The sequence below is a fragment of the Lygodium microphyllum genome, chromosome 18, assembly GCF_053477565.2.
Source record: "Lygodium microphyllum isolate KBCC chromosome 18, Lygodium_microphyllum_v1.1.10, whole genome shotgun sequence".
NCBI classification, from domain to species: domain Eukaryota; kingdom Viridiplantae; phylum Streptophyta; class Polypodiopsida; order Schizaeales; family Lygodiaceae; genus Lygodium; species Lygodium microphyllum.
Genome location: NC_141152.1, coordinates 90,033,653 through 90,049,164, shown reverse-complemented (window position 1 = coordinate 90,049,164; position 15,512 = coordinate 90,033,653).

The following is a 15,512-nucleotide window of genomic DNA, read 5'->3' as shown; positions in this document are numbered from 1 at the left end:
AATGTCATTGTCCACATACACAAGATTGTGTTTATGAGTCCAAGTCTCAATCTTGGAACCTAATTCACTTGTGTAACAAACAGTGTCCATTCCATCATGAGTCTACACTTCTTTTTCCATCCTCCATAGCTTCCGGTTTTGCCATGCTCTAGATCCCGCATTTCTAACAACAAAGAGAGCCAAATCAAATGCAATGGAAAACTTTATACCCACATGAAATAGCAATGAGGCTCCAAGCTGATTCTATTGCAAGGAACCAAGGCATTTCAAGAGGCAGTGCCTGAAGCTTGGCCCAAACATCCACCAAGGTTAGTTTCACAAGTAAAACTAAGATGCCAGGGACAAAATTATTGGCATAAACCCAAAAGAGGTCAATAATGATAAAGATCCTACAATGAAATCAGATATGGAAAGAGTGAGAGTACACGCCACTCTCAGTAAGAAGGGTCCAAATCGCCAATTCTTAGTAATTCAAACACCAGCAAATTCCAAATTACTGAGCTTTTCTAAAAAGGAATAAAAATTACATTCTTAATAGGTAAATGTATGACCATTAGAGATTAGAAAGCCTGACTTGCATCGTTTTAGGGCCGAAATGGGATTTTGGACCATGGACAGAGGATCAAAGTGCCACACTCCACTTCGTCTCCCATTCTCTTTAAAGATAGCACAATGCAAGTCCGTTTCAATTGGGCAATTCTATAAGTGGAAACTCGAATTGCTAACACTAATCAAGTGTTTAGTAGTTGAGTTGACTCATAATAGGAACCAAAAACTACCCCTGACGAGGGAGATCTTGTAATTTGATATCTTGTACCCATACCTATGGTCCCAGGTTGTGGGATCCTTCATATCCTATTGAGTCTTTTTGTCTAAACCTAAGGTCTCGGGTTGTGGGGTTTTCCATATCTTGTTAAGTTATCATTGTACCTTGTGCCCCTACGTGGGATTATCTTGTAATCAAAATTCTTGTAATAAATCTTGCACCTATTTTAGTCACTTGAGCACAGTCTAGTGCTCCCATAACACATTATGCCAATATATCAAGCATTGGTTGTCTGGTAAGAAATAATGAAAAGAAGGCTCAAATGGTATCCTATGACCCAAAAGCACCAAAATAATTGACCAATTTTCTTGCTATTTTCCTATAGTTTTTAATGCTAAGAATGAAGTCCTAGATGAGCTCAATCCATTAAAAATTGATTGAATTTTTTGACACTTTTTCCCTTTCAAATCGGCACCCAAAAATGGACTAAAATCGACCTTTAATCCATAAAACAACTAGTTAAAATCTCTACAATGTGAACGGTCAACCCTTGAACAAGTTTGCAAAATAACTAGTTCAGGTCTTTTTAGTGTGAAGAGTCAACATGTGAACTAGTTTGCAAAATAACTAGTTCACTAATTGCAAGTGTGAACACCATGAAGTCTATACTAGTTCATTGACACGATAGTGTGAAAATGGTTTTTTTAATGGCATTATCTTTAGGTTGATTACACTGTTCTGAAACAATGCGGATTCACGATAGGCCTCTTACATACAATGATGGATTCAAATGTGACACTGACATATTCTTGTCTTGCTCATTAAATTTAGAGCTTCAAGCTCTATTAAGCCAAAATAATCACTTATTTAAAAGTAAATAATATTCTCTTCCTCTTCTTGTTTAGTATTGGACGTAAACCCCCTAGTTATTGATGAAGCAATCCCTGTGCTTTTACATAATCAACCCTTGTGCTTGTCAATTGTAAGCAGGCCTCGACCTCAAGCATCCTCCTTACTTTCAGAAACCAATACATAAGCTGATCCAAACTTGAAAACCAACAAAACCTTTTTGTCATATATCATTTTCAACCTCCCTTGGCTTCCAAAATATGTTCCAAGCAAGTATCAATGCTCGAAATATAAACTCCAATGGCTCTACAATCTAATGTACTTGTTTCGGGTGGATTAGATGAGAATTTGTACCCAATTCAATGGCAAATAACAAGCTTTCAAATTTGATATAGACCTCAATTTGTTGTGTTCCTTGATTTGAGATTTCGATCCCACATTCTTGCTTTGATACCAACTCATTCAATGGCGAATATCAAGCTTTCAATTTGATGTAGACCTAGACTTGTCATGTTCCTTGATCTGAGCTTTTGATCTCACACTCCCGCTCTGATACCAAATAAAATGAGATGAAGTGGATGTGCAACAAAGGAGTAATGGCAAAAGATATGGAGGATCAATATATTTTCTCCCAAGATGCACCTCTACATGTCACTATGGATGTCAGATGGTAGTAGGCGGTGAGAGAATGTGAAGGATTGGTTGATCACAAAAAGGATAAATGATAGATAATGATAGTGGGAAGGTAGGCTTCCAATATATAGTCAAAAAAGAGAGAAATTTCAAAATGTGGTCAAACCCTTAAAAATAGCCAAAAATACACAAAAAAAAATGCCCTAATGTGCCCTCCATCTAAAGCGTCTAAAACACATATAATGATAGACAAATTCAATGTTAGGAATCCTAATGTTCTCATCTGACTCAGACTAAGGCTCACAAGTAGGAGATGACCACACAAGACACACATGATTGCTAACATCCCCTCTTAGATCCTAGATATGGTAAAAAGCCAAAGGAGATGTGGATCCAAGGGTGGTAGGAAGAGTGCCAATGCCAATGAAGTCTGTTGATGAAGATAGCCAACCAAGGAGAAAAAATGCCTCTCCATATAAAAATCCAATCAAAGAGAAGACCACCAAAGGGCAAATGAAACAAGGAGGCATCAAATAGATCACTCCTAAAAACTCTAATCGGGTATGGGTGAGCCAAGCTTCTAACCAAACTATGAGATGATAGCAAGGAACTATTGAAGGCACTATAAATTGCATAGAAATAATAGGAACCAAGTGATAGGGAATGGTGGCTCAATGACGATGAAAAGGGGGTAGCTATATAAAAGAAAGGCCAAAAGGAGAGTGGAAACCCTAAAGAAAATCCTCACGGTCCTAGGAAGTCCCCCTTTGAAACACAAAGTGCCAAGAAATCTATAGTTGCATCACCAATATGATCCCCCTCTAAAAGGGATGGGAGGTATGAGGAGCCACTAGGGGAGATGGTGGGGCATGGGATGGAATTTATGGGATAAATGGTGCACAAGTAGGAATAGGTGCAGTAAAAAGAAAGCTACCTCGTAGGGCCCTACACAATGGAAGGGGAATGGGGCATAGATAGTTCCCTCTCCTGCTAGCCTGTCACAAAAGTGGACCTTGAAGAAGAATCCTCAACAAAGAAGGTTGGCTCAGTGAAGACAATGTGGGTCTTGAGTCTAGGAAGGCCATGAATTGAGAGGAGAGGGAGACCCGAGTCTGGAACATGTAGGGTCTCAAAAATGGAGCACAATGGACATGGTTAGACATAGAGGCAAGGTACCAACACCATGAATAGGCATTGAAGAAATGTCACTAGCATTGACAATACCCTCTAACGGATGGAGATCCTACAATAAAACACCTCGTAGAGTCATAGGACTTGATGCACCACTATCAAAGAGCCAAGGCTACTTAGAAGATGGGACAGTCCAAGAAGGCTCCTCCACTTGAGAAATGTGTAGAAACACTAATTTAGTGGTAATAGCAGGTGATGAAGAAGAGGTAGATAAAGGCTTTGATGTAGATCCACCCTCTACTCTTGGATGAAGATGAGGGTATGTCCTCTAACACTTCTTCTCAAGGTGTGAGGTCTTCCCACAATCAGGTCACTAGGATATCATCTACACTTCCCCACAAAAGCTGTATCAAAGTCGAAAGATGACTCCAACTTCTTCCTCTTCCCTTTCTTTTGCGTGGCTTATCTTGTACTAGTAAATTCAATCACATAAGTATGGACATGTGCACAAGCATTGTAAGAATCTTGCTCATTGTGATGTGCATCCTCCTCAAGCACAACAAAAGTAGCTCCTCCCAAGTGAGGGTCTCCAAGCTACGAGAAGTGAGAAGACTAGTGTAGAATACATCATATATTAATGAAGGAAGATGTGAGAGAAGTGTCACAGTCAGGTCCTCCAAACCAAGGAATGAAAGCTCATCTTGAATCTCCTCCATCCTATGGATGTGATCCCTCATCGTAGGGGATTTTGCAATAGAAAGTTGCCATAGCTTCAACTCAAGAGATAAGCAATGACCAAGTGTCTGGATACGGAGAAGAGATGGCAATCTCCTCCAAATCTTTGTAGGGGTGTGGAGATGTTGAAAATGTACAAGCACATTATTATACAACTCAAAAGGAGAGAAGAGCACACTTTGGCATTCAACCAATCCCATAAAGCTGCCAAATCGGTGGTCACACCATCATGAGGATCCATGGTAAGTTGGGGCATAGAGACTGTAACAAAATCCCAAAGGTCACTATCATCGAGGAGACACTCCATATAGCACAACTATAGAGGGTAGTTTGTCCCATCCATCTTGTTGGATGTAGAGAGAGAGGGTAGGACTAGCACCTACTTAGGAGATGCTATCAATGCCAATCAAAGACTAAAAGCCTTAGAATAATATAACAAGAAAGAGTAGTAAGATGGTGGCCAGTGGGAATGATCCTGAATCACACGATCCCCCATAGCATACATGTTGGCCATAGATGTCCTTCAATAAAGTATCTGCAAGAAAAAAAAGAAGATGTTGCCACTGAAATAAAGATGACCAATAAGAGGTGTCCTCGGGCGATCCAGTCATGGTATAGAAGACAACTACTTGGGGCAAGGTAGACATGAAGTATTTGATGCTGAAGAAAATACACAATGCCAGGCAAAGAGAGAGAGTAGTAAATGCAGAGGAAAATAGGGCCCCAATGTGGAGTGCCCAAAAAGTGAGTCCATGTAGTAAATCCAAATTTGCCCTAACATGGGCCTATAATGGAACTGCCCAACAACAAAAATAAGTCACCTTAGTCAGCAAACAAAGACTAGCCAATTTGAAATGTAGTAGAGAAAGGATGTTGTCCACTTGTAAACATACCACCCAACATAAAACAATGTCCTCCAACTGAGAAGAGTTTCCGCCCAGTCTTAAACGCTACCACCTACTAGTAGAAAGGAGGCTGTCAAGTAGCAAAACGTAGATTCAAGGAGGGCTACCTATTGACAATGCAAGCAATGTAGGGCCTATTCTTGCAGCAAGTGTGTCGGGGGGCTATCTGCACAAAAATGCATGTGATATAAGGCTTGGTTTTGTAGCACGTGTGTAGGGGCTACCTATAAAAAATGCAGGTTAGTTTTGGTATCGCCCAACAAATAGAATGGTCCTCCAACCTATTTGATGCTATCAAAGTGTAGTAATGACGCTGCCTAGCTTGATAGAGGCCATCCAAGAGCAAAACACAAATGTGCCATGGTAAATGCAGCCTAAAAAAGGGCTCAAAACAACCTACCTTTCCTTGTTTGACTCCAAGTGCAAGGTTTGTAGCACATGGGTATGTCACCTGGTAAGTTTTGTCACGAGCAACATGCTTGTCTTTGAGATCTTCGACTCCCATGCATGGCTTTGATACCACGCGAGAGTGTGCAACAAAAAGAGGAAAGTGAACACGGAGAGAAGAAGGAGACAAAGAGAACATAGGAGAGAGAAGGAACAATGTGATTGCAATGGCTGAAGGTACAAGGCTACAACAGTCAGTCCCAACACACAATCAATGTAGGTAGCATATGGTAGTAGGGGGACGAGAGAATGAAGAGAATTGGCTGATCACCAAGTATCAATGATGGATAATGAAAGTGGGAGTGAGAAGGTTGGCTATATATAGGCAAAAAAGAGGGAAAATCCTAAATGTGGTCCAACCCTTAAAAATTGGCCAAAAGTGCACAAAAAGAAATGCACTAATGTGCCCTCCATCTAAAGTGTCTAAACACATAAAATGAAAAATAAATACAATTTTAGAGCTCCTAATGTCCTTATCGAACTCAAATTGAGGCTTATAGTCCAAAGATGACCACACAAGACACACATGACTAATAAAATAGTCACTTTATTCTCCCTATGATAATAGAATAAGGGAATGTAGGTTACACATTGTGAGTATTGGAGTTTCCACATACCTCTTGCTCTCTCTTGCTTGAACCCCCATAGCTCTTGCTTCTGCTTGTGCTTCCACTCTCGCTCTACCTTTCAAACGTTTATTTTTTAATTTTCTCTACATTTGATAGTACATAGAAAATTATAGGGAGGTATTATAGGGGGGCCCTTTGTCTCAATGCTTGGCATTAATTTGCATTTCCCTAGCAAGGTATATAAGTTTCTCCTATATGGGTTGATCTTACCATTGCTAGGATTAATTGAGGTTTCTTGATTTGTGTTTATGTATCACACATCAAGATTTTATAATTAGCTTCCTTGTTTATGAGAGCATCAAGAGTGTGCTCTCCTTTATGACCCTAAGATATGTCAATGGTATTGGTTCCTTAATTTTTGTGATACTCACTATGCACATAGCAATCGATGATAATAGCATGGGTGGCTCATGTAATAGATGCACAGGTAGGTAGTATTTCTTGATATGGTTCCTATTGAAAAAGTCAAACCCTTACCTTGTTTCAAGCTCCATGTTTCTTGGTAGCTGATTTGTCATACGTAGAAAGGAGCAAGACTTCTGAATTTGATCTTTTATTTGTGTCCCTTGATGGAGTAAAGCAACGTAAGGGTGACTTTCTCAAAGTTCCTTTGTTTGACATGTTTATCGAATCAAACATTTTTGCAAACTTTCTTGCATATGAGCGCATGTGTAGCTAAGAGTTGAGTTTTTGGTAGTCATTCAATCTTGACAAGATGCTTGGTCCAAGCTTCTTTACCCTCCCATATAACTTTTATTGTGATTCAAAGACTTAGAATAAACAAGTCAATTGGTATGATTAGGGCATATTCCATAAGTCACTTTGAATGGAGATTGTCTTGTTGTTTTGTAGGTTGTTTGATTGCCCACAAGGAGACCATCAACTTGTTGCTATAGTCACTTTGAGAGATTGAAACTATCTTAGTCAAAACATTAATCAAGTTCCCATGAGGCTAGCATTGGCAAGACTGAGGAGCTCTATGGCAAGCCCCTCCTTTTATAGGTGTTGGAGGGTGGCTAAAGATATTTTAGAATGTTCCATAATGATGCAAGTGATGAAATGGCATATCTTCTACAAGGTTCTATGATGACATGGCAAGGGTGGGTTCACATGGTTGGCTCGAGGATGTCATGTTAAGGGTGTGTTCACATGGGTGTGAATTCATATGTCATGAGCAAGAATTAATCCATACACTTGATCATAGCATGTCCATGACATAATGTATGGATACATGTGACAATAGTTAGACACATGTATGACATCCATAGTAGTGAAACTCAATTTATATGCATTTTCTTGGGCATTATGAATGATTTTTTGTCTCGGTCATGAGTGGTTGATTTATTCATATGATTGGATATTGATCTAATATGTTGCATATTGCTGATTTACTAAATTCTAACTGTCAAAATTCTAGAAACTACACAAATTATGCAAATTTCAAGTAACAAATTGACTAAGGACAATTATAGTGTAAGGTCCTACTATATGGAGAAATTTTTTATGGGGAGATGTCTATGGGACCTCATTACAAGTAAAAATTCATTCCAAAACTACTTGATGAGCCCATTGAAGAGCAAAAAAAAAAGGTGTACAATGATTGGACAGGCAAAAATAGAAAATTCTTGCATTGGATATCTATATGTATCTCAAAGACATTGATTCCACACATTGAAAAGGCAAGTACATGCAAATGTACTTGAAAAATCATTGAGAATATGTATAACACTAACACAGAGGCGAGAAGATATAGCTAAAGTAGAGATTGCATGGTGCATGATGGTGAGGAAATAGAAGTATCAATGAGTATGTGGTAGAAATAAAATAGATTACAAAAGATCTTGCTTCAATAAATGTGCCAATTGATTATGTTGATTTGGTATTTGTCACCTTAAACAGACTTGGACTTACAGGTAACAAGTTTTTCTTAGCCATTGATCACAAAAACCTGAAGTGGATTTTCACTTAGCTAGACCTCAACATGAGACAATGTTGCGATGGATTAAGATTTTGCAAGAAATTGCTTTTGAAATCAAGTGTAGACCAGGAAAAGAAAATGTGGTTGTAGATGCCTTGAGCGGTAAAACGTTTCTTAATACTCTAATCCTAGAGGAACCCTCTAAGGAAATAACTCTTGCTACAATGATTTTAATGCCAAGTAACCCTATCATAGAAATGGCCAAAGAAGAACCAGTGAAGGATCCAAGCTATCAGAGAATGCTAAGAGAAATTCCCATTAAGGATACAAGTCTAAAACTCAAGTCTAAGTATCAAGATTTTTCCATAAGCGAGGAGCTTGTCTATTTCAAGACAAGACTATGTATTCTTGCAAGTCAGGAACTCAAGAAGAAAATACTATGGGAAGCTCACAATTCTCCATTTTTGGGTCATCTTGGATATGCTAAAACTCTTAATGCAGTTGGAAAAAGTTTCTACTAGAAGAGACTCAAGGGTGACATGCTTAAGTATGTTACTAAATGCCTAAACTACCAGCAAATTAAAGCTGAACGTGTCAAGTTGCTAGGTAAATTGTAACCACTTGACATCCCTCAAATGAAATGGGAATATATCAACATGGACTTCTTAGTTGGATTACCCCCGATACAAAGAGGATATATCTCAATTATGGTAGTCATTGACATGCTAACAAAAGTTACACACCTTATTCTTGTAAAAACCAATTACAAGGCTTTTGATATTTCCAAACTTTTCATTAAGGAAATTTTTAGATTACATGGATTACCACAGAGAATCATCAGTGGCTTTGATTCTCTCTTTACATCAAACTTTTGGAAGAGTTGTTCGAAGCTCTAGGAATCCAGCTCTGCTTCAGTGCTGCTTACCATCCCCAAACTGATGGTTAGATAGAGCCGGTCAATCAAGTTATCCAAGATATACTTAGAGCTTATTCCAATAGGGAACCTAAGTGGTGGATCCAATACCTACCCTTAGTTGAATTTTCCTACAATGCATCATAACACCAAAGTATTCAAATGACTCCTCTCCAGGCATTGTATGGGCAAGGTTGTCTTATGCCACTAAGTTTTCTGATCCTACCCTACAGGTAGAAGCATCTAAGAAAATGCTAGAAGAAATGGATCAACAACAAGTAAAGGCTATAAGGCAAGATATTCAAGCTACCAAGGATCAACAAAAAGCGTATTCTAATCAAGGAAGACAAGAGCACATTTTCAAAGAAGGTGATATGGTTTTTATTAGAGTTCACCCAAAGAATAGTTCCTTATCTCTAGGGGAATTCAAGAAGCTAAGTCCCAAATACTGTGGGCCATATAGGATGCTAAAACATATAGGGTCTAATGCTTATAAGCTGCAACTCCCTGACAACCCGAAAGTGCACAATGTATTTCATGTCAATCTATTAAAAGCCTATGTTCCCAACCCTAATCATGTACTTAACAACCAACAAATTGTGATGCCAAGTGAAGGAGTCCTCGAACTTCAACCAGATAAGATACTTGACATGTAAGAAAAGGTTCTAAGAAGTAAAACCCTTAGGGAGTATCTCATCCAGTGGAAGGACTATCCTGAAGAGGGTACAACTTGGGTTGAAAAAAAGTCATTATGTAATCAATATTCATAGTTTCATTTGAGATGAGGACATCTCGATTCCTCTAAGGGGAAGAGCCTATGTGATGTTTTAGCTTTCTCACTTCTTGTAATTAAGATTTGAAGATTTGGACTATTAAAAGTGAGATCTCAAATAAAATAATCAATATCTCAAACCTAGATACCTTTTGAGACCGATAAGGCTGTGAACAGCTTTGTGCACAAGAATTGTCATGTGCACTATGGTTATGATAGTAAGTCCATGATTAACCAAACACATTTAAAACTTGAGTAAGTCAAGAATTGACTTGTGGAGACTAAGGAAGAGAAAAAAAAGCTTTAAGTTTTAAAGCTTTAAAAAAATAAAAGCTTATAAAGGAGAGGAGACGTCAATTGCTTGCACTGCCCCTCCCCTCCCTTTTTGGTAAATCGTCTTTGTCATCTTCTCCTCTCTCAAATCGAAAAACTGAAAGATAGAGAAAAAGCCTAAAATCTCCTCCTTCAATCTCAACAAAAGATCCAACAATCTCCCCCTTTTCTCAATTTGACAAGAGGCCCAGATTGAATCAAGATCACTCAAAAGCAAGGCAAATCAGTCATGGCATCTCTGGCAGCCTCCTAGACCTCAATGATTAGATCATCAGCATCAGATTGTATCTTGAAAGCTTCCAGATAGCTGGATTGGCAAGATACCCTCCATAAAGAATTCATCTTCTTGGCCACAACTCATGAGACCCCCCTCCCTTCAATTTGATTATATAATAAGGGACATGATTAGTCATAGGGGACATTCGAAATTAGAGAGGAGACTCTTCCCAAATTGAGTGAGAAGACTGAGAGAAAGAGAGAGAGAGAGAGAGAGAGAGAGAGAGAGAGAGAGAGAGAGAGAGAGAGAGAGAGAGAGAGAGAGAGAGAGAGAGAGAGAGAGAGAGAGAGAGAGAGAGAGAGAGAGAGAGAGAGAGAGAGAGAGAGAGAGAGAGAGAGAGAGAGAGAGAGAGAGAGAGAGAGGTAAGAGAAGAGCGAGAGAAATAATTCATATTACAAAGACAAGGGGGAAACTCCGTTGGCTCTTGAAATCGAATCCCATCTCTTCTACCTTCACTCCCCTGTAGAATCGAGACTCTACTGGATTTCCTCTCAATTCCTAATAATCAAGATCCCCATTGATCTGATCGTGATGATGCAAAGGCCTATTGTCGAAGTCTTCTCTACAATCTCATGATCAAAGTCCACATGGCCCCAAATAAGAAATTTATGAAGGCCATGGAAGCGAGAGCTACTAATAACATTGCAGGTATGACCACTTCAAATGAAATGGCAAGTATTGGGATTTCAAACAAAGTTGCAAATACTAAGAACAAGCAAGTGCTCATCATAAATCCCCAGGTTCCATATTTGATTATTATGTTAAATATTAAAGACAACAAATAGATCAACATCCCACAGACTAGCAACAAAAAGCTGCATCCGTAAGAATAGGACTTTTTTAATAATCTCTTGTATGGAAAATCCTAGAGAATTTCTTAATTCCAAATTCCAAGGAATAATTTTGGGTTACATGAGATGTACTAGGAATAGGATACAAGGAAGATATTGCACTACCCAAAATAATTTATGATTTTATTGAATCAAAAATAGAATTTTTCCAACAACCAAAATCAAGGACTAAAGTTTTTGCAATAAACAAATATTTAAGTAGTTAGAATTTTGAATACAAGTTGTATTGAATTGATGGAACTTCTAATCGATATATACGAGCACTAATTCTCTAAAAATAAGTCTTGAGATGAAATTATTAAAATATTTTTCGTAATAAAAATATCCACGAACTTTGAAACTAGTGAATTATCGTTAGATAAGGACCTATAGAATTTTGTTAAGGAAAAGAAAAAGATCATCACCAGAGTTTGCTCTCAAAGATGGAAGTTTTGGAAAAATCAAACTCTTGTTAAAACTCATCTAGGGCTACAACCCGAGGGGAAGAGTAATCCAAAAGGATTATTGGGAGATATTGCCACTTACAGTAAGTTTAGCCCCAATTTGTTATTCTAGGAAAAGGGTTTGCCTCTTGGAAGGAAATTCGTTAAAATTGTTGTATACATATCATTGAGTGAGCTATTTGTGGTTGTAAATTAGATTTTTATTTTTCTTAATTTATCAAGATAAATATGGATATCAAGTACAAATTGTCGATTGAGGCAATATTCCAATGGGGCACAAAATGTCGACTGAGATAGTGTTCTCTAATGGCACTAGATCTCCCCATAGTTAGTGTAAATAAAACCTACTCCAAGGGGTTTTTGTTTTTTGCATCAATGAGTATGGACTGATCGTGACGCAAAAGGTCCTATCGTAGGGAATTCTAGTTGGTAGGAGGAGATGAGGATACCAAGGGGCTCTTGTCATAAGTTCAATGGACTCTTATGAACTATCAATTACCCTTTGAGTCCAAATAGTACTCTGGAAGTCCTGATACTAGTCAAGGGACTGACCTTGGTAGGAATAATACCTTTGGGTTGATATTTTGTCTAGTCAGGATAGAAAACATTGTAAAAATATATTTTTCTTAAAGGAACTATTGAGAAGGAATTGCTTTACACTGTTTTGTGTCCTGAAATAAAGACATGTAACAAATTTGTGATAGGAGATAATCAAAGAAGATATTTTTATATATCAAACCTAAAGTGGTAGGTAATTAGGTATTTAAAACTACTCTATCGAGGGAAGCGGGTGGAGGGATTCTCGATGGATCTAGACCTATGGTTGGGTGGTCTCAATAAGCCAAGAACTTTTCTAAAAATGAAAATTTTATGTTCGTAGATAGGTAAACGAATGACCACTAGATATTAGGAAACCCCAACTTGAAATGTTTTAGGGGGATCGAAATGGGATTTTTCCTTATGGATAGAAGGGTCAACGTGTTGTACTCCCCTTTGTCTCCCATTCTCTTTGAACCAAGGGCAATACAAGTTCACTTCAGTCCAAGTAATCCTATAAGAAGTGGGAACTCAAATTACAACTACTAGCTAACCATTAGAGAGACCAATAATAGAAACCTAAAACTCAGGTCAATCCTCATGGGAATGATCAAAACTTCCACTACAAGGTAGACTCAAGTGAGCCTAGATAGCAAGCTCTAGGTTATTCCACAAAATCCCGGATGGCATTGTCTAGGATATCTCTTGATGGGCTACTAAGAATGTGGCAACAAGGAAGTGGCTCAGCGAGCACATGCTAAAGCAATCGCAGCTTTAATAGTTTCCATCTTGGAAATAGGGCTGAATGTTTCTTCATAGTCTAAACCATACTACTAAGCATACCCTTTTGCTACCAACCTGGACTTGTATCTTTCAATGTTGCCATCAGACTTGCATTTAACTTTATACAACCATGTATAGCCAATAGTCTTTTTGCCTTCAAGCAATGCAACCAATTCCCAAGTCTGATTTTCAACCAATGCAATCATTTTCTCATGCATTGCTTTACACCAGTTCTTATCCAAGACAGCTTCACCAAATGTAGCAAGTTCTTTGTATTCCATGACCTTAGTCATGTATACATATTGGCTTGCAGAATGTCCACTGTATGTGAATGTATTGACTGGGTATCTCACCCTCTGTCGAGCATCTCAACTATGGTGTACTGCTTGATTCCCCTCTTTTATGAGGTGGAACATATTTGCTCTACTTAACACTAGGAGTATACACAAATGGAATTACAAGCTCATTGTCCAAGATTTTAGCTTGACTCATATCCAAAAGTCATCATGCTAGGATCCATCATGCCAAAAGCATCATCAAAAACTTTTTCTTGTCCTCTACTAACTTTCTCTTCCCCTCACTAACATAGTGTTGTTAGTGGATGGTGATGCATAAATATGCAATATCTTCCCATTTAAGGAGATAGATTGGGAGATACATCACCTATAGGCCTAGACAAAGTAGTACTCTACTGTGGAACAATAGTAGATCTATGTTTTGAAGGCATATTAGTAGGGACAGTAGTAGATGATGCATACCAAGAAGCCATTTCATTAGTGTTTCCCATATAGATAGATCAAAACACTTGTAGGCTTTGCCCTCCTAAGCATAACCAATGAACACACTCTTGTGTGCCTTAGGATCTAACTTCCTCCTGTTTTTATCTAGGATGTGGACATATGCAATGCAACAAAAAAATTTCAAGTGGCTGATGTCTAGCTCATACCCATATCATTTCTGATATGGTGTCATTTCATGAATGCCTATAGTCAGAGTTCAATTCTCAGCACATACATTGTTGTCATAATGGCCTCATCCCAGTAGTACAGTGGCATATTCTTCTCATTAAGCATTACATGGGTAGTCTCCATAAGTAGTCTATTCTTTCTTTCAACCACTCCATCTTGCTGTGGAGTATAACTACATGCGAGCTATCTACGAATGCCATTCTTAGCTAAGTATGTATCAAACACATTGGATACATATTCCCCACCATTGTGAATCTCAAACATGAGATAAAGTTACCAAATTCCTTTTAAAGTTGCCTCTTGAAATCCTTAAAAATAGCAAACACCTCATCTTTTTATTTCACGATATACACTCAGGTGTACCTTGCTGAAGTCATCTATAAATGTCACATAATACTTAGATCCTCCAAGAGATGCACTATGGGCTGGTCCCCAAACATCAGAGTGTATCAACTATAGTGGCCTCAAGTTGTTTTGGACATGTTTTACAAACAGAAAGCGAGATTGTTTGCAAAATTTATAGGCATCACAAACATGACCTATCTTAGTGTATGGAAACTTTGGCAAACCTACCTACTTTCTTTGCATAGTTTGCAGCCACTAAATATTTACATGCCCAATCCTCTTGTGTCATGTTTCAAGATCTCTAATAGTTCCTTGGCCATGTGCAAACATGGCAATTTTCAGATGAGGCAATGCAACATTCAATGTGAACATGTGACCATGTCTATTGCCTTGAGTAATGAGCTTGTAGTCATTACCGAACTCCTCTATAAAACAACCATGCTTATTAAAGTGAACCTACAAGTTCTACTCCATCATCTGTCCCACTAACAAAATATTCTTCGTAATAGAGGGCACATACAATACATCATGCAGACTTTTCTTTTGCCCATCATGAATGCCCAAGGGAACCACACCCTTATTTTTAATTATATACCGAGTATCATCTTCTTTGCAAACATACCCATGCTTTTTTGGAACCATGTTAGTAAACCATTCACCATGCGGTGTCATATGACTAGATGATTTAGAGTCAATATACAAAACATCATTTGTCTTGGTTTCCTTAGTAGCTGCATAGTTCTGAACATATGTCATAGTAAACAATCTATCAACAAAAGTATGCTCAGCATGACTCAATGATGCATAATGTCCATGTTATTTGTCTTTCTAATTATCTTGCTTTTTCCAACATTCTTTGGCAATGTGACCATACTTGCCTCAATAATGATAGTCCTTATCCTTGTTAGCATTCTCATGTATCGCTTGGGACTGCCATGATCCTCAACCTCTAAATTTGGATCTCCCCCTTGCTTGGGAAGTATCCGCCACCTCTAACATTTTGCCCCTACTGGTTATTGGCATTTTGAGATGCATTCTATGGGTTTCCTCTACCACGAGTGAGCCCTCTTCCACTGCTACCATAGCCCCTTTGATTTGAATAGAATATTGTATCCATGCCTTTCAAACTACTCAAACTAATAGCTAATCCCAATTTGACTTCTTCATGTATGAGCAATGAAACGAGCTCATTAAAATATGGCATATTAGATCGCAATGAGATAGAAATTTTAAAAGATTTGTATTCATGACCCACACCATTCAAGGTCATAGCTACC